At 47.7% G+C, this 24,219-nt stretch overlaps 1 protein-coding gene across 1 annotated transcript in view; it reads left to right on the top strand.

Annotated features, from left to right (window-relative positions):
* Smyd3 (SET and MYND domain containing 3) overlaps positions 1-24,219 on the top strand; it is a 535,421-nt gene that overhangs the window by 493,816 nt on the left and 17,386 nt on the right. The window lies entirely within an intron of this gene.

Genomic DNA, 24,219 nt, shown 5'->3' with positions numbered 1-24,219 from the left:
CCCCCCCCCCCCCCCCCCCCGCTCCTTGAATCTTGGAAAAGCTCCTTATCATGTGTTTAAGTACCTCTGCCTTGACTCCATGAATTCGGGAGTCAGAATAGAAGCCTAAACTCTTGAATTTTGAATATGCGGTGTGTCCTGCCTACTGTGTGAACATTTTAATAGTGGTTGTGGCACTGGAAGGTTTTGTATGTTGTGGCTGTTCTGTGTGTTTGTATATATGAGGGTGTGTCGCTCTGAAGATATCTGTTAGCTCGTATAACAAGGAAGTCCATGAGTGTCCGGCTTCAGGAATGGCTGCATCCAGAGCTCTGAAAACACAGCAGGATATAGTCTGTCTGGATCTCCGGTTCTTCTTGAGTCAGCCTCATAGTCAGGCGTACTGGACTTGAGGATTTTTTTAAAACTGATGATGCGCACGTTGGTCATTTTTCTTCTAACATTTGCTGTCTCTAGAAGTAATTTGTTCTTTTCCCTAAGAACCTTCTGTTCTGGAACCTCCCAGAAGGAATTCCTTCCTTGTCCCGTTGTGGCCAGACTCTGCATTTGGCCTGTCATCCATCTTTTCTGCTGCCATTCCCCGCACATGGAGATCGGCAGGACTCCCTTTTCTCTAGCCGTCTCGGGTCTCTGTGCAGCCTTCACTCTCTGACACCATTGCTGGTTACCCATTTCCGCCGACTGAATTGGCATGTTCGTGCAGCTCAGCCCAACTAGCAGGTCTGGAGTGGCAGGGGTTCTCAGCAGCAGCGGTTGCGCATAGGAAGCCTCACATTAATTTTTGCATAGATGGTTTTTCTCATTTTGTTGTTGGTGACTTGTTCCTGGCCTCTCTCCCGACCCTTGGTGGGATGTGCACACAGCTGGAGGCAAATAGTAGTGTTGGAACATATGGTAAGCCATTCATAACGGGGTCCTGTGCCCAAGATGGCGGTCTTCCCTGTTGCTGGTGGAGGTTCTGCATGCCAGTCTGGAATTTCACATTAAATTAGCTTCTGCGACTCCAGTAATGAAGAAGGATAGGACTATCCAGGCATTGCCGAGAAGCTGGTCTGTGTGTGCCAGGGCAGTTAGAGAGGACGATAGAATTTCAGAGCCAGAAAAGACAGTCCAGAGACAGACCCCTGCTTCTTGGATGATCCTGTCATGACTCAGCGCACTAAGGAATTTGCCCATAGCCAGAACTGGTTAAGAAGCCAGAGGCTCTTGGTCCTGGCCCATCTCCTGTCTCAGTCATCATCCCCCAAATCAATGCTGCCTTCCAGAGAGGACAGTCAGATGAATTTCCCACCTTCTTTGTAGCTGCTTTTGTGGAGGCACGTGAGAGAGTATTGGAAGCTGCAGGCACCTTAGCAGCGTCTAAAACATGGTTAATTCTGTCTCTGGTGCTGCAATGCTTCTACTTGGGAAGATGTATGATTTTTAAAAAGAAATCAATATTTTAAAAATAACAACTAACTTTCTAAGAATAAGTGTATACCGTAAAATGGGTAAGAGCTTCATATTAAGTAGCTATTTTGTAAATTCTTTATGTTGTTTTAAAACTAATTAATCAATTTTATGTCTATGAATGTTTTGCCTGCATATATGTCTGCACACCATGTATCTACCTAGTGCCCCCAAATGCGATAGATGTCCGAACCCCTGGGACTGAAAATACAGATGGGTGTGAGCCATCATGTAGGTGTGTGTGAGCCATCATGTAGGTGCTTTGAACTGAACCCAGGTCCTCTGGAACAACAGCCAGTGCCTTTAATCACTGAGCCATCTCTCCAGCCCCAATTTTTGTAAACTTTTAAAAATAATCATCCTATAATTTAGGGGAATCACTTTCTGGCTCTCTGATGTTAGAATTTATGCTAGAACCTCAGGAGACTTGTAGCAGTTGGCTTTTGAGGACCTGGTGACCATTATAAACTTCTAGAATCCCTCCTTGGAGGCGCTACTCTGTCACGCCTCTCTCATTCTTTAGGTCTTCTGTAGTTTTTCTTAATGAAAGCTCACACTGGAAGCGACTCAATTACAAAACCACATCACCATGGCCTAGGTTGACAGTCAGGGTGACATACTTCCACAGGCAGCTCACCAGGATGCTGCTGTCTGTCCGTTAGCCAAAGGGAACGATTGACAGGCAGAGCAGGACCTTCCTGAGGGTCTGCAAATGACATTGCTGTGTTCTATAAGAACATGGTCTGGTGTTGTTCAAAGTCAGCTTTTGATTCGGGTGGTCTCTGTTTTGGTTTAGGTTTTATGACTCTTTGTTTCCTTCCTGTGACATGATTTTGTTGGTGGTGTTGTTTAGTGAGACCCCAGCTGGAGTAACTTAGTCAAAGCTGTAGGCTCAGTTCCCTTTTTAACTTGGCATCATGGCTTAGCCGTAGCCCAGCCGTCTAAACTGAGAGTCTTAAAAGTTCCTGATTCTACCACTCTTTGTGTGAAGGAAGGTTCCTTCCATAGCCCTTTGGTCTTCATTCAGGGTGACTCCGAGAATGCGGGGATCCCCTATTTCTGGGTGATAAAATGGAGTCCCTGGTGGGTTCGTTGTTGAGCTCAGGAGCAAGCGTAAGTCAGTCCACCTGAGCCTTGCAGCTGTGCAGGTTTGACCAACTCGTCTTCAGTATCTTCAACCATAGCTAAGGATGCTGAATCGCTCCGGACCACACTGGCTCCTTCAAGTGCCCCGCGACCCCAGATACTCTTCTAGAAAGTTTCTCAACCACTGTGGTGTAATTCACCTTGTATCAAATTTGCTACTCCCTATATTGACCTCATTATTGTTTTGTTTTTTTTGAAAATTCTTCTACATAAAAAAAGCATTTGGCACATTTTAAAAGTCTAACTATTTTAAATGTTTGTAATTGGTCCTGGTATAATGTAGCACAGCCCAGGAAAGTAAACTCCTTTATGGTCATGTTCTCTAAGTGGAACTGTTTATTGGGCTCCTCCTCCAGAAACGTGCCTATAAAAGCCAAACAAGACCCAGTCAGTTTTTTCTCTGCACAGTATTTCCTAGCTTTTCAATTCCCAGGATCTTCTGTAATGAGCAAAGAATTTGCTGGGAATGACCCCATCCCATATGCTAATGACCCCACCCCAGCACCAAGATAAGCAGGGCCTGTTGTGTTTTGCCTCCTCTCATCAATCTATAGTCCTGGTGGCCTAGGGAAAAAGTTGTCCTTAGGCAATCTGATTTTTTCCCACTCCCCAGGGCCTGCACTGTGGTACATCTCATCCCCTTGTGGTTCTGGAATGTCCGCTGCTTGCTGGCTGGTCCCTATTACTAACTGAGTGAACGCTTCATTCTTTTCTTCTGATTGTGTACAGATCATTCTTCAAGAAGAAAGTTTTCATGAGTTGGTATTCCAGATGTCCCCTTTCTCAGCCAGTGTGATCTGCAGAAGAGACTGGCTTGTTCACAGAGGCACATCTGCATGGCAGGCCCGTGTGCCATACACCGCTAGATACAGCACTGTAGCTTTTAAAAGTCATACGTGAACCTTGTCAGCACATAGCTAAGCATGTCGTGTGAGCCGCAGACAATAGTGATATGATTGCAGAACATAGCACATAGTTATAAATTACACCAAGGAAGGAAAGACACCCTGTCATGGGATCTTCACAGTAGGCCCACAGAAGGGGCTGCCATAGCCATGACCCGCCATAACCAACCTGAGTTCATCCTCGTGAAGAATATGAAAAAGTAGGGTGTCTTATTCTGGGGGACCTCAGGATGGCGGGCTTTCTGCTGTCACCTGGAAGCAGAGGGTCTTAGAAATCAGGGAGCAGAAGCACAGAAGGGCCACTGAGGAGTAGCAGGGTCCCTAGCAGCTCGGGGTGTCCCCTCCTGCCCTGCCATGTAGGCATAGGCCAGACCCACCTGCCCACTCTGCTGGGATAGGCCCTTGTTTCCAGCACATTGGCCAGTCATTGCCCAAGGCTGCAGAGAATCTTCTTGGTTTTTCCTTCTTCTCTCTGTGAGAGACTCCTCGGAGAGCTGCCCAGTCCCTGTCAGTTCCATTCCTTGGGGCTCACCTCTGGTTATTAGCTTCATGGCGAACACTGCTTAAGAGTGAAGTGAATGGGTCTTGGCTGGCAGGCATCCATCTTCTTGCCTGTGGCCTGAGGAAGAACGCTCCTCGAGAACAGGCACGGAGGCTGTGTGACGGGAGGGTCAGGACAAGTGGTCAAGAATGAAGCTGGCCAGGTAGGTCACATCTTAGGTAGACACTGCATAGCAGTCTCCTCTGGAGTCCTTGGGGTGGTGGGAAGTGCCAGCTGCTCACACAGTTCCTGTGAACCCTAGCATGCATCTCTATGTGAGGGATCCCACGAGCAGCTCTCTGGTTCACTATTAACAAACATCAGGGAGAAATTTGCCCAGGACAGGACAGACAGGAGCTGTCAGCATTAGAGGCCAAAATACAAGAGCAATGGACTATATATGGTCGTTTACTCACATGGTTGATGTTCCAGTGAGGAAAACAATTTCATCTTCATAATCTTGCTCTTCACTTAGTCGCTTCCCAGACTCTTTGTATTCTGCCATGATGCCAGTTTTACTGGAAGCAGGGGTGGGGGTGGGAGATGGGGTGCTTCAAGACTGGGCGTCTACCCCCAAGCAGGGGTGGAGGGTGGGAGATGGGGTGCTTCTAGACTGAAGCATCTACCCCCCATGGAGAGTATAGGGGAAGCTGCCCAGTGTAACTAAGCTGCAGGCTCTGCTTGGTAAAGTCACTGACCCCAAACTCCGGGTCAAAGGAAGGGAACCAGGGGCTGACACATTTACCTTCAAACATCTGGATCCAAGAATCCCTCAGAGTTTCCTGGATTTTGAAATAGACAGTAACAACTGAGAGTTGCATATTTTTTTAAATAGCAATGCTTCCACTTTCTAGACTAACTCATTTTCCCCGAGGAACATTTGGCATACACGCATAGTCAAGAAAACTCTTCAGGTTTTTTTCACACCAAGCTGCAAATCTGAGCTGCTTAGCATCCTTGAACCCATGTCATGGAAAGTCTTATAGCTTTCGAGGATGGTAGAATTCTCTGGAAGACAGAGGAAACAGCCCTTGAATGAGAAGCATTAGCATTCTCTTGATCCAGCTCTTTTTCAGAACCCAGAAGCAATTGAGAAGTCCCATCTTGGCCCAACTTTGGAAACATGCCAGTCAGGACATTTGTAGCCCAGCCTGAGCTCTTGGACCGTTTCCTGTACCACCAGAAGAGCAGAGCCTCAGTCCTCACTGTTGACGCTGTCGCTGGGCTGAGAGCTCCTTGTATATGACTGGGAGATAGCTCAGTAAGTAAAGTGCTAACCTTGTCATTGAGAAGGCAAAAGATGAATCTTTAGAGCCCAAACAAAAAAAGTCAGGCATAGCCATGTGTACTTGTAACGTGGAGATCGGTGAATCTCTGGGGCTCACTGGCCACTCAGCCTAGCCTACTCAACCAAGTTTCATGCCAGTGTAAGACCCTGTCTCAAAAAATCAAAACAAACAAACAAAAAAGGTAGATGGTATTCCTAAGGAATGACACATAAGGTTGTAATCATCTGGCTCCCTCAATATGTGCACGCATGTGTGTTTATGCATGTGTGTTTATACCCAGACGCATGTGTACCCACATACACTTGAACCTATGCATGTGTACACACACACACACACACACACACACACACACACACACACACACACCCTATTGGTACTACTGCTGAAGCAGCTTCCTGTGGTCCCTGGTCCCTGTCTGTGGGAGCTGCTCCAGTCTTGAGTTATTGCTACTTAGTGGCTTCTCCCCCTCACTTGCCTGTGACCTTCCCATTCGTACTGACCAATCAGAAACGTCTCAGGTCAGCAGACATTGGCTGGGCAGGGTGCAAGTGTATCACAGTGGTCAAAGAGTGAGTCACAGATGCAGAGGACATGGCAGAGTGAGGGACACTTCAGGACGCTCACAATCATTCCTAGCAAAAATGCTTCAGTATCTGTGCATGGTGTATTTTGACAGCCTGGACTCACTGGACTTGATCTGTGGTAGCGTTGAGGAGGCTGGGACTGATGTCTCCGTTCCTGCTGTCTGTACAAAGAAAAAAATGTATTTCTTAAGAAAATGATAAATCTGTAGGAAATGGCAGAGGCAATCTAGCCCATTCCTGCTGCTATTCCAGCATGCCACCCCGAATAAACATAGTTAATCATAGCCAGCCCCTTACTGTGCGCTAGCACAGTCCCACGGAGATTCTGGCTGGCAGCGTTGTCAGCCGCTGCTGGCTGCTGTTCCGCAGGTTCACACAGATCAATCTCCACTTTGTTAGGAGAATCCAGAGCTCCCCATTGCCATCCGTTTGGATGTTCTCTCGTCCCGCTTAGTCCTGTTTTGTAAATTTGTATTGCATTTTGTTTTCAATATAATGTTGGAATGACAGGATCTTTGATTATTGTACGTCATTATTTAAGTTCCAGATAATCCCTCCGTCTTAGTCCTGAAAAGAGATCAGATGTCTCATGCCAAGAACCATGCTTCCTCTTTCCTTGTGGCACACTCTGGATTCTCTTGACCTTCAGACTTATGCATTAACTTTAATGTCCTTGATGTGTAAGGTTTTTTTTTCCCCATCAATAGGATGGAAGTGTATCCTGTGTCTGCTGTTTGGGGGATATTGTGATTGCTTGTAATATGATCTGAAGAATATTGATCAGCTACTTAGAGGTGGGGCCACCAAGATGGAGCGATCAGAAAAGGAGCATGTGAGGTCATGGTGTTTTACCTGAAAGGGAATGACTGGGGAGAGGATTTGGGGAGTTCCTTCTCACCGTACGTGCTCTGGTCCTGAGGGAAAGAAGATGGACCACAGAGCAGATGCCGGTGATTGGCACACACAGGCCAAACGATGAGGTCAAGCCAGAGGTCGGGGACCCTCAGTCACTCAGCACAGTTAGAACGAGCTTTCAGGCCACCAGTAGAGCAATGGCAAATGGAGGGACATAGCCAGACCCCAAAGCAGGATGAACGCTCTGGCTGAGGAAAAGACCATGGAGCGGGACTGGGGCCACATCCTGGCTGCTTGGCTCTGGGCGACCACAGTGGACTTGCAGGCAGCCTGGCCTGTGGAGTGGGGTGAAAGCAAGGTACCCGTGTCAAGAGGTGCAGATGGTGGATGTTGACCCCGAAATGATGGCTCCTGCGAAGCCTGTGTGTCCTTGAGGTACAGAATTCCTATGTGAGAAGATCCTGATGTGGGCTGAGATAGGCTGCCTTCCACCTTAGTGACAGACCTCCATCTCTGTCATTGAGAGTAGGGTGTCTGAGCCACCACTGAGGAGTCCATTCATGATGGGAAAAGAGGACATCAAGAAATACAGCGAAGATGGCCGACAGCAGTGAATCCATTCCATATGGAAACAAAAAAGTAGCCTAAAAGTCTTAAATATATTGCAAACACTTAAAACGGAACAAATAAAATGGGAGAATTGAACCAATTAGAAAACTGAAAACTATAGTCAGCGAAATAAAAAAAATGAATTTGTATATTGAATCAAAAAAAGAGAACTGAGAGTTGGACAGAAAAAGAAATATTTTTAAAAATTATTTTTTAAAAATAACTTATGGACTAGAGAGATGGCTTGGTGGTTAAGAGCTCTTGTTGCTCTTCCTGACGCAAGGGAAGGGGGTGGGAAGAAGGAAGGGAAGAACAAGAGTAGGGCCAGGGCGGGGGGGGGGGGGGGGGGTTGAGGGACACTGAACAGGACAGCAATTAAGAGACTGGGCTAATGGATCTTCAGTGAGGTCTTCTTTTAAAAGAAGAGCAGTGGCAAACCGAGAGGGCTAAAATGAGATGTGCCCAGCACATCCATGGTCAGGTGACAGTGTGACTTCTAGAGTCTGAACAGAGACTGGGATGCCCACCAGGTCTCTTCCGGGCCTGAGCCTGGCCTAGAAAGCAGAGAGCCTTGGCCCCGCTCTGTCCCTGCCAGCAAGTGAGGCCGCAGGTGGACGTCTCCCGAGCAAACGTGCAGAGAGCATGCTGCCTGCACCTCCAGAACACAAGCCTTTGCCGCAAACGTGCAGAGAGCATGTTGCCTGCACCTCCGGAACGCAAGCCTTTGCCAGGGACCGTTGCTCAGTGTGTGTCCGATACGTAAGGGGACATATTCATTACCATTGTGAGCCTGGGTGGCAGCAGCTACTGAGATGAAGGAAGAAAGCCAAAGGAACACTTAAAGGTGGCCCATGCCTTTGAACTTGATTTCTTCCCCAGGTCCCTCCCCTGCCCAGCTCCCCCTGCTCTGTGGACCTCTCTTAACCTCCTTTGCTGCTAAAAGGGTCACATTCTAAAATAATAAAATAAAAGCAAAATAAAGCTGTGTGCTAGCCACAGACTATTTGGCCTATTTATAAATCATAGCTTAGCAGTGTCTTCATGGACTCACTCTGTGCCTGGCACTCTCAGAAAAGCATAAACCAGCAGAATGTCAGAATTCCATGTTTCCTGAGGGGTTCGTAGATAGAAATATTTGCTCTTAGCTTTAACGAGGAGCTTGTTTGGTGCCTGTTATCACAAACAGACCTCTTTTGGGGTCTGTTGTGCCATAAAGATTAAGCATAAAAACTTAAAAAAATCTAATTGCAAAAGAATCCCTGGCTGCTAACAGATCTAAGCATGACCCACTCACCCCCCCAAAAAAAACCACACTAGCACAGTCTCACTTTGCAGTATCTTGCGTTATGTGACTTAAGCCAATTCATCAACTTTTGTGTATTTTAATTTTCTCACATATTAATGAGAATGTCCGCAGTAATGTTTATCCCCCATGCAGCTGGGGGATTCATTATGCAGAATCAGTCCCTGTAACAGTACCCGGCTAATTGTAGGCCATGAATAACTATTTCTTAATGAAATGGACGAATGTCTAAAGCACTTGGAGGCTCCTAGGATGTAGTCTTAGCTGCATCCTAAGCCAGCCCTTGGGCAGGACACTCTCTCTCCTGCTCCTCTTCTCTCTCTCCCCCTCCCTCTCCCTCCTTCTCCTCTGTCTGTCTTCTTTCTCTCCCCTCCCCTCTTTCCCTCTCTTACACACACACACACACACACACACACACACACCCCTACACCTGTCTAAAATTAGACTTTTTATGAAGCGGTCTAATTGTGTCGCTAAGCGTGGCAGTGAGAAGTTCTAGGGAGGGAGAGCTGACTGCGGAAGGGAGTGGCGCAGAGGAAAGGGAAGGGGCGGGAATTCTGGAGGGACATAAACAGAAACATGATGGGGAAGGAAGACAGTGATGGGGCACCAGGCCAGGTGAGGCTGGCAGTGCCACGCAGAGGCTCTGCTGGGGCTTTTCCAGTGGCTTCCCAAACACGGAATGAGTGGCTTTAGAAAACAGTCTGGCTGGGAGACTAGAAAGGAGCAGGTGAATAAATTGAATTTCTGCAGAGCCAGTCCCTCCTGGTGCTCATGGAGTGTGCATAATTCTGCTTCCCCCCCCTTCATCCCCTCCCCCATCCTCTTCGTCTCTGCTTTCTCTTTTCTAAGAGATAGATATAAAATCATTACCTTCAGAAAATGATAATCCGCCCAGCAGAGCCCTGCTCCACAGCCCCACTCAAGAAAAACACAGACAGTGAGCATATAAACCTTGGTTGCCGACGGAGACACAGCGCCACTCTGCCCCGACTTTGGGACTCCTGCCGTTTCCATGGGCTCTTTGTAGTGTCCTGGTGTTCACAAAATAAGCTAACCCACTGCATTAGCAAGTATTGCAAGCAGCCCTCTGAGGCCCAATGGGGGATTTGGAAGGATTCTGCCTGTGCTGACCAGACCTCTCTTCCTGGGTGAAATACCATTTTCCCTTTTTTTCCAGCTGACTTCACTCCCCGTCGAATGCCTGGAGCAATTTAGTAAAGGCTAGTGGCCAGGCAGAGGAGGTGTGGGCATTCTGGGGCATCTGGGAGGAGCTGCATCGGCCTTAAACTTGGCTTCCTCACGGTGCAGCCTATTAAATGGGCACAGACAGGGTGAGGAGCACCGTCACAGCTACGGCTCCTGCGTTTCCTGACGTCTAACAGCAACCGAATCCACGTTTGTATCACCACTTTCGATTTCCCTGAAAAAGAATTTGTCCAGACATATAGAGTGGACTAAGCAGGAAATGTCTTTACCTCAAAGTGGAAATAAGTATCCTGACTAGATGAAGCAGACTGCAGTCCCATTCTAGATTCTGATTGGGCCCCAAGTTTTATCTCAGCAATTTTGTGATTCTTGAAGATATTCAGCCACCTTAACAAGAATTGGCATGGTCTATTCAGATGGCTCAAGCGAAGCCAGAAACTCCTGATCTTCCTGCTTCTAAACTTAGCTTAGCCTCTGCTAGGAACTTCCTGTTAATTTGTCCCTGACTTTTCTGAAAGCTTTCCCATCCCTGGATGGTCATTGTGGCTCGGTTTGGAGCAAAACATAGGTTGTAGTCACTTCCAGGACCCAATTTTATCTTTAAAGAACTTTGTTGCCCTTGACTCTGGCTGGACACTCCCCTGGACCTCATAATGCCAAAGCAGGTAGATCACAGTGAACCCCACGCATTAACTCAGCTGGTCTAGCATCCGTGGTGTGGGATTCACACGACAAGCATAATAGTGGTATTTCTACAGCCGTGTTCTATACTCAGGATGCTCTTTAACTTCCCTTTTTAATCTACTCTTTGAGTTCTTTGTGCTGTTTGAGAACCAGAATTTTGTACGGACTGTTCCCACTGCCCAAAATATTCTTTTTTTTCAGTCAATCCAATTTTGATTCATCTATCAACCTGTCCCCAACAAAAATCTCTCTTCTGGGAAGGTCCCTCTGGGTTAGAGTAGGTCTGCCTGCTGGACGCCGCCCCGGTTTTTGTTAGAACCTTACAAGTGCTCCACAAATGTGGAGAAATGTAGCTACCTACCAAGGGAGCCTTTTCAATTGCCTTTGTGAGCACAGCCTTCTCTAAAGCAGGCTGGGAGGCCTTCGCCAAGGGAAGGAGACACCAGTAAGAAAGCCACTGGGAAGTCTTACACTGTCAAAGGATGGAGGCGGGGGGAAGACAAATGACGCTTATTTCAGAACGTTGATGTGCACTGGCCGGGCATCGGGGCTGGACTTGACGAAGTGATTGTAGAAAGCATCGCTACTGTGGAATTATGGGATTCAAAAGTAATGGGAACTATATGCAAACGGCAGCCACAGAATACTCCAGAGAGACGGAGACAGAGTGGCTTTCCCCGCCAGCAGAAGTGAGCCTTTTAAAGCAAGAATAGCAGTAATTTGCACAAGTGTTAAAAATCTACTTCCAACTGTAAAATTCCTGAAATACCCCTAGCAAGGCAACGGCTCTGCGCGGGAGAATGGGATGCGCGCTGTAAAGGCGCCACCCTAATGAGCACAGTTCTACTTGCTCCTCCATCAGCCTGCTGGAGACCAGTCAGCTCTTCAGAGAGGAGCTGTGAAAGCTGAGTTCCTCCACGACAGGATTGTCGAGGACGATGTGATTTGGCATTTCTCCATTTTCTCTGATTTTGTGCAGACAGTAGAAGACGGTCATAAATATTTTCTGCAAATGGTGTTATAGATGGAAACGCAGCTGGCAGAGAAGCGGTCTGTGATTTGCTGGGTTGCTAGATTCCGGGTCTTGCGTGAGAAACAACCATGCTGGCAGGTTCATTGGCTTCACATTTCTCCAACACGCTTCTTTGTCTCTCACTTAAGTGATGAATTCAGTTCCGCCTGCGGACTCCTGGTGGTCGGGTAATGCTGGGCTACGGGGACTTCTGTGCGTAGTGGATTCAGGGCACATTTAGGGGCTATTGAAACTGATTGGAAATGTTACCGTGCACTGTTAGACGTTAAGCCAGTGCACAGAGCTGCCTAAGACAAAGCTGGTGGGTAAGCAAGGTTTAGTGAGGCCTTGAGGTGGTTTGGGCAAATCACGTAGCCTCCTGGGATCTTGGCCTCCACATCCATGTAATCATGGCAATAAAATGCAGTTTTTCCTAGTGGTCAATGAAGTTAGTGGCTATGAAATTGCCCCAAAGCACATGAAAAGCATACACTTAAGCACACTGCCACAACATAGTCTTTTGGCCCTGGCACCCAAACCCACTTTCTGTAACCCTCTTTACCTTCTTAATGTCCCATTGCCTTCATTGGCCCCATGGTCACCACCAGTCTCTACTCGGTGCTTAACTTTGCACGACTTTGCTCTCCGCTGTCAATCTCAAGCTTAAGGAGCATTTCCTCAAGAAAGAAACTTGGTCTGGCGAATTGGCGTACTTGGTAAAGACACTTGCTGCCAAGCCTGGTGACCGGAATTCAATCCCTGGGTCTCACATGGTAGGAGAAAACTGACTCCTATAAGTTGTCCTCTGACCTCCACACATCTGCCGTGGCACATATGCTCCTCCCAGGTTAGTAAGTATATTATCTGTCGATTGCATTGGGTGGGTTACTCAGTCTAGGGGTTTGTAACCCACCCTGCAATCAGTTATTCCAGGGTCACGGAGGGGCGCTACCTGGAAGGTAATGAGCTAGGACAGAAGAATGAGGCCAGGCAGATTTGTCAAAGCCTCCGTTTATTAGGATCATGGTTGCTGCTTATATAGCACTGCATGAGGACTTGGTGGGTAGGGCACGGGATCTCGCCGCGTGGTCCCGGTCACGTAGGCCAGGTTCATCACGTAGGCCAAGAGGTTACATTCGGACAGGTAGGCCAAGAAGTCACAAGTTGCCACACCTGGTTCCCTGGATAGCTGGAATGTGAGGCGCGTTCCGCTAACAGATAAGTTAATTGGGTGTGGGGCAGGTTCTCTCAATAGAACATAATTATGGGTGTGGGGTTCCCTGCAGACTCCCCAGGGTGATGGTTCCTGTAATTTTTAGGGGGGAAATGGCTCGTGACAATTATCAATAAGTAAGTAATAAAAGAAAAAACTTCGTATCAATTGAAATAATTAAAATTGTGAAATATTATTTCATAATTTTATACTGTTTTAGAAAGTATTCTAAAAAGTTCTGTAAGAAATACAGGAGCACAGGCGCAGGATAAATCCCCATAATGTCTATGCACAGGTAGGAATGGAGGATGGGAGTGAAATACTCTCTAAATTATCCTTTTGAGCCCCCCCTCCCAGGAGGAGACACACTAGAGCACATTAGAAAAATTGTGTCAGCCCGGAGAATCATTTGTGTGGGTGGTGGAATGCCCTTTAACTGTTGTGAGATGCTCTCAGACAAAGGGGTCATCTAGCTGAGACTCCTGATGTCATGGAGCAGGGAAGAGACATCTGTGCTACACTCTCTCTGTCATTCAGACACAGGAAGTAAATGGAGGGAGGAACTGATTGTTTCCTGTCTGTGTATTTGGGAGTGGTTTCTTGAACAGCAGTGAGTGACTGCAGCAGATCCTATTTAGCTGTAAGTGGCTGGGACTCCCTGTATGCATCAGGGCCACACTGGGTTTCCTGAGGAGCAGTGGAAACCTGGCGACTAAGAGTCATGAATAGACATTTCCAGGACTTAGGGGTGTTGTCTACACTGGATCTTTTGTCTTTCCACACAAGTTTTAGAATTCTGTGGATTATATATACACAAACTCTTATTGGGATTTTGGTAAGAATTGTTTGACCTGGTGGATCAGCATGGAGGGAGTTGGTGTCTTTCTCTGCCTTTCAGCATGTGAACCCAGTATGGCTTTCCATCTTGTTTAGATCTTTGATTTATGTTTTGCGTTCTGTAATTTTCAGCATATGCGTATTATACCTGGCATGTTTTATATATGTATATTTTAACATATTTCTTCATATATAAAATAATTTTGTCTGCTCTTTGATTTGGGTTTTCATGTATTTGTTGTAGAAAATAAATATGCAGTTAATTTGTGTATATGGAATTTGTATCGTCTGTAACTGAATTCAGTTGTTCCCTTGTGGAACATTCTGTTTTGTTTTATTGAACCAAAGATCCAATCCAAGGTCTTCTATATGCTACCACTAAACTATATCTCTCGCCCTCTTTGCCCTTTTAATTTGATGCTTATTGCCCAGGCTGGCCTTGAACCAGTCTGTATCCCACTCAGCCTTAAACTTCTAGTCCTCCTGACACAGGCTCTCGTGTATCTGGGATTGCAGGTCTGTGCCACCAAGTCTGGCTTCTTGGGATGATTTTAAAACTTGCTTGGTATTTTCTGTCTGTTTTCTGCCTATTTTAATCATGTGCTCTTAATTAGAGACGTTTTCTTCCCTTCTCATCTGTATCACACCCTCTTCTTGTCCCATCTGACTGCCCTGGGTGCACTTCGGTACTGAGTTATATAGAGTGGAGTGGTGACAGGGACATCCTTGTGTTAGCGTCAGTGTTAGAGAAAAACGATTCAGATTTCATGGTTGCCAGTGACATCATATGCCAGCTGCCCTTTGTCCACGAAGTTCAGCTGTTTGTAAGTGTGCAGTTCAGGGTTTTATAAACGTGTAAAAGTTATACTGGAGGCACTATAATCGATATTTGAGAATATTCCTCCCCTGCAGTCCCTGTTCCCCTGACTCGGCCTAATCAGCTTCATAGGTGCACGCTCTACTGTCTCTGGGCTTTTGCTTTTTCTCAGAACTGCATGTCAATGCCATCATACAGGGTGTCTTAGTTAGAGTCACTATTGCTGCAATGAACCAGCTTGACCGAGGCAGCATGGGGAGGAAAGGGCTTACTTGGCTTATGTTTCCATGGTTATCATCAAAGAAGTCAGGACAGGAACTCAAGGAAGACAGGAACCTGGAGGCAGGAGCTGATGCGGAGGCCATGGAGGAGTGCCGCTTTTACTGGCTTGCTCCCCATGGCGAGTTCAACCTGCTTTCTTAAAGAATTCAGGACCACTGGCCCAGGGATGACCCCACCCACAGTGGGCTGGGCCTCCCCCATCGATCACTAATTAAGAAAAAGCCTTACAGACTTGTGTAATCCCTGTTTTACAGAGGCATTTTCTTAGTCCAGCTTCCCTTCTCTGGATGACTCTGGCTTGTGTCAGGTTAACAGAAAACTAGACAGCACACGATGCACGCTCTCCTTTGACGGCTCTCACTGCAGAGGTGGACCCATTGGTTTGGGAGACACCAGGCTTGTTCTTCCCTCCCGCCAGCCCCACAACCATTACACCATCTTACTTCTCAGGGCCCTTCCAGCTCTTACCATCTCACAGCACGTACCGCATTTTTAGCAGACTTTAACAGTTTACATACCTTTTTCAAGAAAGAATAAGAGTGGACCATAGTATTTGAAACAGAATGGAAACAAAGTTTCTCAGATTTGAAAAGGTTCAAATAAATATTTTTAAAATCTTAGAAGAATAAATGTTCAGACTCCACTTACAAGTTCTTCCCAGTACGGTAACGGCAGAATGACTCGGTCATGTCAGTGTACTCAGCTCCCAAGAAGCTTCAGTGGTCATACTCAGCTTCAGAGCTGGCTTTCCTTGCCTCTAGAGTAAGGGAGGATGGACTGTGGGGGACCAAGGAAAACGTCCTGGTAAAAATCACATTCCCTTGTTCTCTCCAGGACTCAATAACCACCGTGCAGTCATTGTATAATTGTTTATCCCGGCTGGCCTTCATAAAACAATTAAAAACATCATCAGATATTCGTACCTTAAAATGGTGCTACAGGATCTGCAGCAGGCTCGAGAGAGGCAAAGGACGGTCGGGTCACTATTAGGACTGTTAAAAAAGAAAGCTACTAACACGAAGCGGAATGTGGTCCCGTCTGCCCGGACATTCTGTCCAGTTTGCAGGACGGTTTCCCTACTTTGCATCATAGTGTTGGTGGGCAGTATGGGGGAGGGGGGAGGAGGAGCAGGTTCGGCAGAGGGGAAACCAGGACAGAAATCCAGCCCTTGGTGAAGAGTCAGCCAAATCATCTGGTGAGATAGGAGCACATCCAGGGTGGTTGGACCACGCATAAGTACAGAGACCATCTGAAAGTTACAGACGTAAGCCATGGGCACTCAGTTCTCCATGTCTATAAAGAAACGTCAGAATCCACACATCCTGGCTCAGAATTGTCACCTATCTGTGTGCAACTCTGCCTGTGCATAGAAGCAGCCTGGCTGTCCCAGCCTCAGCCAGGCTCTCTGTGTGGACACACATTCACCCTGAATTTAGAAAGAACAGTCAAATGGAGAAAGGACCCAAGCAAGCCTTTCGGCTCTTGGGAAATAAGCCACTTACGCTCTGGGCCAACTATGGCAGTGGGTGTGGAGCTGTCTACTGGAGCATGGGTAGCCTCTCCAGGATCACTTGCCAGAAAGAAACTGACCCTTGTTCCACCAGCAGCCGTCAGTTGCCAATAGTTCCCAGGCAAGCAGCAGGACTTTGTAAGCTCTGTCCCCCTCCAGGCTAGGATTTGGGTTGACTTGCTTTTGCGCAGGTCTGGAGTGTGCCATCACAGGTCATGTGTGCTGTGGCCCTATGGTGCCCGGCAGATCCTGTTTTGGTGTAGATGTCACCTACCTCTGGTTCCTATCATCTTTCTGCCCCTCTTCCACAATGACCATTGTCTATCCTTAGTTTTTAAACTATGCAGCAATGTCAAGCGATTTTTCCGTGCCCTGCAACTAATTAACCCATATTTATCAGCCCTGAGGGATATACGAGTTTGTGTTTGAATATTTCCCAGTGCGTACAACACTATCCTGTCGCTCTTCTAGACCTGCGCAGTGGTGAGCATCATGGTCACAAAGCTGCTGCAGCCCTTTTCTGTCTCCTTCTCTCTAATTTGCTGCTTTGCAGTCCAGGCTCTGCTCCGGGGCCTGGACATTTAGACTAAACAAAAAGCTTCTTCGGATTCTTAGAGAAAATAATTAGAGACTCATCTCAACAATGGTCCATACACAAATGACCCCTGACCATCATCTCTGCAAGAATAAGAAAGCCCCACCTTTCGGGCAAAGGGCCTACTTGGAAGTGTGTAAGTGACGCGAAACGTGAGATGTGTTATTGTGTGTACAGAAACGGTCCTGCTCACTAAGTTTGTGGCGTAAAAGAAACCCAAGAAGGACTTCATTGTACTGTTGTCAGGTCCCGTTACAGTGTGGCTCTGTGAGCGTTCTTCTCACACTAAGTAAAGTGCACGGAGGCAGCAGGGACACATCTGACTTTCCCGGTGCCGTGGGACGCTGGTAGCCCGTGTCATAGACACAGTAGGAGTTGAGGGTTTGAGGCGCAAGTGGGCATCCCAGCTGCTGTCCCCAGTGCCAAGGATGGTCCATCCACTGGGGGATTGGCAGCTTTCTAGACTAATAGTGTGGGTTAAGTGAGGCCACAGCGAGGGCTTCTTGGGCAGCGTGCTCTGTCTTTCCTCTCTGGCTTTGCTTCCTGTTAGAGAGGGAGCAGGAGAAGGAAACAACCAAAAAGTTATTTGTTACAAATCAAAGCTTCCCTGTCACAAAGACATAAATAAGTTCCATACAACAGCTGCTTTAAATTAAACAGAGCCTGGGGCACATAGGAGGAGCCTGAGGCCGCTCACAGAGCCGTCCCAGTTACCCATGGTGTCTGACGCTGATTCCTCCCCGTGAATGGAGTCCCGAAGCCGAGTATCTCAGTATTGAGTGCAAGCTGCTGCTTCTGCCATTTTACCTGTCAGGTCTGTGTCTGGAACAGAGTGGGGAGCGCTGCACCCCACTCACTGTGTGATTCAACTTGATTTAAGGCTCAGAATGTAATAAGACACCAGCACCTTTGGAGACTTGTGGCTATAGGATTCTGTTCCTCCCTCTCTCCCTCTCTCCTTCTCTCCCCCTCCTTTCTTCCCTCCCTTCCTCCCTTCTTCCCTCCCTCCCTTCCTCCCTCCCTCCCTCCCTCCCTTCCCTCCCTCCCTTCCCTCCCTCCCTCCCTTCCCTCCCTCCCTCCCTTCCCTCCCTCCCTCCCTTCTTCCCTCCCTCCCTCCTTTCTTCCCTCCCTTCCTCCCTTCCCTCCCTCCCTCCCTTCTTCCCTCCCTTCCTTCCTCATGAAAGGTAGAATTGTAATACCTGCTTTTTGCGCCAGGTTGTCAAGATTTCTCATGGGGTGGGATTGTCTCCAAGCTCCTTTTCACATAGAAGATGTGCAGTACTTCTCCAGGGTATCTGCTGCTCCAGAGGCTGTAGTCAAGCAACCCCATCAATATAGTCAACCCAAGGTTGTCTGTAGCCTGTGAGCAGTGAGCCTATGCGAACACTGTGGAGGCTCGGGAAAGAGAAGGCGTCACCATCTCTGAAGGGAGAATGTAAAACCCAGTGGCCGGGGTACTTTTGTTTTGGTTCAATTAAGAAAGCTGTCAGACATTTGCAGGCTTCAGTAGTAGGATGACCCTTCATACCTGGTGCCCGGCTCCTGTTATGTGTTATCCCTTACCTTCCCAGCTCTTTCCCATTGGTGAACTGTCTTCATGACGTAGTCTCGTTGAATCTGTCTTGCTGTCTTTTATTATTTGTGAAATTTTTCACAGTGCTTCGAACTTTGTTCTGCCCCACTTCTTCCCTTCTCTCCTCTGAGATCCCAGCTAGCATGCATTTCCCTCCTGTGAATTATGATAAATACATCCATTCATCTTGCATTCCAGTTTGCAGATCCAGGACTAATCGGATCTTAAAATTTTAAGTTATTACTTCTACAGTTTCTGTTGCCAACTTTTATATATTTCTAATCTTTGTTACTATTCTTCCTTATTATTTAAATTTTGAAATATACTAATTATTGTTGTTTTATTTGTTTGCTTGTTTGAGACAGGGTCTCTCTACTTAGCCCTGGCTGTCTGGAACTCTCTTTGTAGATCAGGATGCCCTCATACTCACAAAGATCCACCTGCTTCTGCCCCTTGAGTTGACACGCACATTAAAGGTGTGTGCCACCACACCTGACATATTGTGGTTCTTTTTAACAGTTTTGTCAGAACCTAAATGTTTTCTGCAAAGGTCTGTTCCTCTGCGTGTGTTCCCTCTCCCTTGGTCTTCTGACAGTTGTCTTCTTGTGCACCTGGTTAGAGTTGTGCTGACTGCGGAATATCCTACAGAGAAACCGAACGGACAGCTCGAGACATAGATGTTGCTGTGTCGCTCACAGAAGCACATTTTTACCGCTACCAATCAAGGTAAAAAGGTATCACCTTAATTCAGACAAGTTTGGATTAACTGGTTCATTCTGCGTAGCGGCGGCTCCATTTCTTGTCTACCACACTATTCCTGGTCGCAGTCCTTTGGGAGCACTGATGGAAGCCTTATTGAGTCCTCAGTGTGGGTCACTGTGTGCCCTGTCGGTGAGGCCATCAGAGCCACTGCGCAGCTGATTGGTTTGCCCGGCCCCGGTTCTCTTCTCAAAGCTACAAGGATGAGCTCTGCTCATCAGCCTCCCCTCCCTAAGCCTCCAGTCCTTTCCACAACTGTGAGCCGTTAGGACCCTGCTACTCCCCATGGTCTGGCTTACCTTCAAATAGGGTTTTAAAGATATTTTTACCACTTTTTTCTTGTTCGTAGCAGGAGTCAGTCTGAAGCAAGCTAATCCACCATTGCTGGGAAACGGGATTCTGCCGCAGATATTTAAATCACATCTCAGACATTACATCATTTAACACAAAACAGGTGGACATTCCCTTAATGCTCAAATGCCATCGCTGCTCAGATCTCCTTCGATATCTGAGAAAAAGGCCTTCTAATCATTGCTCCGTTTGAATCGAGATACACCAGGCCTGCTATTACATGTGCTCCTTACATCTCTTAAGTCTTTTTAAATCCCAACTGTTCTCCCCTGTCATCTCTTCCTTTTCCTTCCATGACCTGTCAAGGACCCTGCATTGAGTGCCGTGGGTTCCCACAGCCTCAGTGCAGCCAGCTGTTTCTACGCTCTCCTTTATCGCTTGTGTTTCCCATAAAGTGGAATCTAACTTTATGGGCTCCATTAGATTCTGTTTGGGTTTGTTGGTTTCTGTTTGGTTTGGCAAGGATGCTGTATAGGTAATGCCAAATAATTTTAGCCGTGTCCCATCAGACAGCACTCCATGTCTGGTTGCCCCACGCCAGTGACTGATCAGTGGGTTCAGATTGCAGCAGTCTAACCCACCACTAGAAGATTCCCCCAGCATCCTTTCATCTAGCAGATTTATCTAGTGATACATTTTCTCCCTGAAGCAGATTTTCAGGAGTTGTAAGCTGGTCTTTCAAGCTCCATCACCAGTCCTCATTTCTCAGCTAAAACCCATACAACTAGATATATATATTCATGCAGATTCAACAGGCAGATTAAGCTCTCATCTGAGAACGAGCAAATGCTTTGTGTTCAGGTTTTAAAAGCAGGCTGCCTGTAAATGGCAAGCTCAGCCACTACTGAAGCAAGATGAGTGTTGCTGTCTCACATGGAGAAAACTGGGCACGCAGCAAAGGCAATGCATGGGCTTCTTTTCTCTGTGTCCTTTGAATTCTCGGCTATTCCAATTCCCCGACCCTCGGCCATTACTTAAACCTGAGAGCAAGACCTTGTGTGCCTACACTGGGACACAACTGGAACTAAAGCTATTCGTGCGCTGCCCTATCCTCTATCAGACCCGTACCCTCTGAGCACTTCCTCACAACAGCCCTGAGGGCAGTTTTTGCATCATAGGCCCTACCTTCTGGGGCATGGGATTGCTTGCCTCATCCTTCTCCTCCTCCTTTTTATTTTTCAAGACAGAGTTTCTTTGGAGCCTGCCCTGGAACTCTCTCTGTAGACAGGCTGGTCTCGAACTCACAGAGATCCCCCTGTGTCTGCCTCCCGAGTGCTGGGATTAAAGGGGTGCACCACCACCGCCTGGCCCACTTGCTCGTTCTTATAAAAAGAAAATGTGTAATGCTCAGATGAACACAGTGCCCTGTAAGCTGACTATGGTGTTATATGCTTCTCACGTGCTTTTGTTGAGGTGTTTCTGAGTCTGGGGCTGTGTATCCTAGCAGGCCCTCAGGTCCTGTTGAATCAACTCTATGACCTTGTTTGTCTCAAATCCTTCTTTTTTGTGACCAGTTTTAACCCTAGTGTATCTGACATGAGGACTTCTTTTCCAGTTCTCGGTCTTCCCTATCTGGTGAGAGCGTGCCATTGATAGAAGACGTGGGAGCTGGGCATGTCTGCAGTGGACAGCCTGGCCTCAGACCCCTCCCCTCCAGATCTGCATCCAGCCTCCCAACCACGAGTAGAGTGTCTTGCCCTACCCCGTGCCCCACAGGCTGAACCCAGCACCCCATCTTCTCAGTCTAAACTATCTCCCTCTTGCCTGCTCCCCAAGTCACTGTGGTCCTTGCTGCTCCCCAAGCACCAATGTCTGTGCTGTGTCTCGGGGAGGGAGGGATACTCATGCCCCTGCCTATGTTGTGACGTAATCCTTATTTCTCCAGCTTAGCTCTGGGTCCACCTAGAGTGAGAATGCAGAGCCTGAAAGTCCTGGACCCAGAATCCAGCATCTCACAGCTATGCTGTGCCCCCTCACTTTCACACCCTCATTCCCGTTCCTCCTTCAGCAAACCTTCAGGCTCTCTTTGTAGCCTTGATTGACATCTGATAGGCCTGTAGGTGAAGACCAGCAGACCCTCCACTCTCATCACTTCCCTGTGTGGGAGGTTCATGGAAATCCCACACCCCAGGTGGGCCACCCAGCATGAGTGAGCCCCCCCCCCTCTGAGTTCTCCGGGGTGCTGCTCCAGCCGGTAATCATGACTCCGGTTCCACATGTCAGCTGGGAGACCTCCAGGAACCAAAGTCCCTGGCAGACCCCAACTAAGAGCCAGCTCACTGAATTTTTGTGTGGGCGTCCCCCCCCCCCGCTCCCCACAGGAACCTCCTCTTCGCCCTCCCTAAAGAAACTCCACTCAGTTTTCAATCTTCCGGTGACCGAGGCAGGTACCTGTCACGGCGTAATTATGCACCACTTTCTCCATCGCCGAACCGAAGATTTTCTTTCCTCCTGCTCTGTGACATGACAGACACCCACTTAGCGGAGAGATTATTAGTATAAAATTACTTTTTGGCCTTTAAATTTAACTATACCATATTCACAGCAATAAAATAAAATCCCAAATCCAGGTGTGCTTTCCGGGGAACGTGTCTGGGGCAATTACCTTCTGATAATGGCGTCCTGCACTTAAGCCTTTTGTCTGAGGCTCTCGAAATCATTTCCATACAACTCCATAATGATGCTCATTCTGGAAGGGACAAGAGGTGACATGGGTGACCCCGCAGCATACACCAGAGATGAAGGTGATCAGGGACCCAGGTGTCTGCTTTGTTCCCATTCTCCTCCCTTTCTGGGTCTTTAAAGAGGCGTGGGCCGCCTTCTGTGGCACCGCGCTTGCCCCGGGGTTGGCAATCTCCCTTTTTAAGAGCGGGAATGGATAGGTTTCTATATCCAATTTCATGGGGAGGGGCTGAAGCAAGCGGAGGAGGTGCGGAGGAGCTGTTACACAGGAGGGCTTTCCCGTGGATTGAGTGGGCTCACAGATGAAGGGCAGCTGAAGCAGAGGCACACGGGGCCAGGACTGTCTAAATCAGCTCCTGGGCCCTGTGTGCCCGTGGGCCTATAAAGACAGGTGCCTCCGTCTCCACATCGGGAGTGTGTCCTGCTTACTCTTCCTGGTTCTCTAAATGCCCATCCTTCTTCCTCTAGCACAGACATTTCAAGTTCTGGGTACCAGCTTACCACACACGTCCTTCTCCAGTCCGCCCAGCCGCCAGTCACTTCTCTCCATTGGCTGCTCTATCATTTTCTCCCTCCACTCAGGCTAACAAATTGGAACTGAGTATATGACTCACAGGATTTGAGTACTAAATTACTCTCCTTCCTGTAATGTTGTTTTAACTCTCGTATGAATGTTTCTCTGTGTCTGGTGGGATCACTGGGCCTTGAGAAAAACACTCATGTCCAGCCAGAGTGGTATTTCCCCTCGAGCCCGGACATGATCCTTCATAGACATCAGAAACTTGGCGTTCACTTAGACCAGTGGTTCTCAGCCTGTGGGGCCACAACCCCTTTGGTGAACCTCTGTCTGCCAGAAACTTATACATTACAGTTCATAACAGTAGCAAAATCGCAGGTATGAAGTAGCAATAAAAATAATTTTACAGTCCTGGGTCACCACACGAGGAACTGTATTGAAGGGTCGCAGTGTTAGGGATGTTGAGAACCACTGGCCTAGAGCCTGTTGGAGGCAGTGTAGACAATGCTGTGGGATCCAGTATGATACGACACAGTGCTGAGTCCTCATTCTTGATCCACCACGCCCATCCTATGCTGCGCTCTGTGCCTGTGACAGCCGGTATTAATTGCTAACTTGACAGCCAGGAGACATGCCCTCTGTGCAGGGCTGTTGACAGGTCAGCCTCTGAGAAGGTCTGTAGGGAATTGTCTTGATTGTGTCGATGTGGCAGAGGGACCCCCTTAATGATGGGCAGGACCATTCCCTGGGCTCGAGCTTCCATGCTGTGTAGAATGGGGAGGGCAAGCTGAGTAGCAACATGGATGCGTTTATTGCTATCCTCTTCTGAGTGTGGATGGGCTGTCGCTTGGAACTGTCAGTCAGTGAATCTTTCCTCCTTTAAGTTACTTTTGTCATGGCATTTTATTACAGAAACAGGAGAAGAAACGGAAACAATACTAAAGACCTTAAATATGAGTTGAGTTCTACATGTTGGGTGTGGTGAGAACACATACAGACTGGGGTACCTTAACCAGTGGTGAGAGAAAGTGAGCACACAGGAGCTGGAGGAAGGTGGACCATGATGGGCGCCACAACCGAGACTCAGTCAAAGGGCTTTGTAGAGGAGGTGTGGCATCACCTCCTATATATATATCGATGGAGCTGGGCTAGTGTTGGAACTCGTGTAAAGAGGACTGGATCAGATTCATATTCCAGAATGCAGTGTGCGATCCTCTAGATGTAATTGCAGAGGTCCAGACGGGTTTCTCTTTTCTAATGTTAACCATAAAGCCATTCAATCGCCTCACCCCACCCGATCCCCAGAGCATAAGGATTCTAGGGATCTGAGGAAAGATTGTTATGTATCAGTTCCTCTCAGCACTGGCTTCTAGATCACACACTAATTGCCCTTCAGGAGCTGATTACCAGCCACAGTCTGCTATTCCCCTGCTCCCCAGTCTTCCGATACAGCACTGGCTGCGAAGGTGAGAGCTACTGACACTGTTTGCCCTTCTG

The sequence above is a fragment of the Alexandromys fortis genome, unplaced genomic scaffold (genome assembly GCF_014885135.2).
Source record: "Alexandromys fortis isolate MF-2015 unplaced genomic scaffold, M_Fortis_MF-2015_v1.1 scaffold_51, whole genome shotgun sequence".
Classification (NCBI taxonomy): domain Eukaryota; kingdom Metazoa; phylum Chordata; class Mammalia; order Rodentia; family Cricetidae; genus Alexandromys; species Alexandromys fortis.
The sequence above is the reverse complement of the archived record's forward strand: the minus strand, read 5'-3'. Positions and strand labels throughout refer to the sequence as shown.